The sequence below is a fragment of the Colobus angolensis genome, unplaced genomic scaffold, assembly GCF_000951035.1.
Source record: "Colobus angolensis palliatus isolate OR3802 unplaced genomic scaffold, Cang.pa_1.0 Scaffold33, whole genome shotgun sequence".
Taxonomy (NCBI): Eukaryota; Metazoa; Chordata; class Mammalia; order Primates; family Cercopithecidae; genus Colobus; species Colobus angolensis.
Genome location: NW_012116599.1, coordinates 5,595,181 through 5,597,129, shown reverse-complemented (window position 1 = coordinate 5,597,129; position 1,949 = coordinate 5,595,181).

The window sequence follows — 1,949 nt, the reverse complement described above, 5'->3', positions numbered from 1 at the left end:
AAAGCATAGGTTTTTATTCTTTGTCTCGCCAGTTGCTACTTCACTCCATTTGCTTGATCTATCCATCCATCCATCCATCCATCCATCCATCCATCCATCCATCCATCCATCCATTAATATCATCTATGTGTCAAATGTTTCCAAATACAAATATACATGGCACAGTCAGAGAAAGCAGAAAGTTTAAAAGTTGAGTGTGATTTTAGACATATCTATCCATTCAGAAGCAAAATGGATTCAGAATCATTACAACTCTCACTGTGTAGTGGAATTGATTAGCTGCAGACGGTTTATGACAGATTCAAGTGAAGGTGGCACGTTTCCATCAGTCACTACCTCTGTCAGCTACAGCAGACAGGCTCCACTGTGTTTCCAGGAATGGAGCTGCTACTGATTGCTCACACTTCTGAATATGGAGTCACAACCATCATCTCACATCCTAGAGTCAATATTAAGAGAGTACTAGACATTGTTGTTCCTGAAAGGGCTACTAGAATTTCCAGGCCAGAGATGAAATGTGCTTACTTAATCTTTCTAGGCTTGATTAATTTATTCCTCTTCCAGAAAGCCTTTCCTTATTACCTATAGCAGGGACAATCCTGAGTGGTTCTTGAAGTCCTTTACATTTTCTTTCTCAGCACACAAGAGGACTATGTTCTGCAGTCTGACTGCCTTAGAGAAATTGAATTCTGGCCAATAAGATGTGTAGGGAAGGTAGATTAAATTTTTTTTAAAACAGAGTCTTACTCTGTCGCCCAGACTGGAGTGCAGTGGTATGATCTTGGCTCACTGCAACCTCTGCCTCCCGGGTTCAAGTGATTCTCCTGCCTCACCGTCCTGAGTCCTGAGTAGCTGGGATTACAGATGTCTGCCACCATGCCCAGCTAATTTTGTATTTTTAGTAGAGATGAGGTTTCGCCATGTTGGCCAGGCTGTTCTCAAACTCCTGACCTCAGATGACCTACCCACCTCTGCCTCCCAAAGTGCTGGGATTACAGGTGTGAGCCACCATGCCTGACCAGTCAATCTTTTACATCACAAAGTGTTAAGTAAAATATTCCTTTTTATCTTAAACAAAATGCTAAGATCTTTGATAAAAATAAGAATATGCCATTTCTTGGCCTATTGTTATTTTTAAAAAGAGATAGTTGGCCCAATCGGTGAGTCAAGGTATTTTTAGCCTTTTAAAAATAAGGATATATTTATAGTAACTTATTGCATATTTTCTCTACTAAAATGATATTTCAAACCCAAATATACAAATTGTATTCTCAAAGCTTTTTCTTTTCTTTTTTTTTTTTTTAATGATGTCCTAAGGATGGCAACAAAAGAAATTGGGCACTACTAAGAGGAGAGAGTAAGATGGGGACAAAGTTTGAAAAAGTAACCATTGGGTGCTATGCTCAGGGTGATGAGATTAATCGTGCCTAAAACCTCAGCATTATGTAATATATTCAGACAACAAACCTGCACATGTACCACTTGAATCTAAAATAAAAGTAAAATTATTAAGAAAAAAAAAAAAAAGATGCCCATGGCTGGAATAATGTGAAGGATACAGAACACCGAGCTGGGACAGAAGACCAGAGCATGAATGTTACTTAAGTCCAAAATAAAGAAAATGCTCTCTTGTGTTGTTGTTTTGCTTAGACAAATGGAGCACTAGAGAAAAAAGGATCATGGCAATTAAAGAGACCCCAAAGAGCAGATGGAAGCTGAATTTTACCGTAAGTCAATCAGCTGGGCCTAGGTTGACCTAAGAGCTCATTAAACTCCTTTTCTGGGATCAGCTTATGGAAGGCCAATCGTGTGGCCACCATTCCCTTCGAGAGCCCATCACGCAGCATTTCATTGGCCTGCTGTTGTGTTGCAGAGGCATGTTGGAGGGTGACTGGTGGCAAAATGCAGTATGTAGATGATTAACAATTGTTTGCCATGGACTGGCCTCC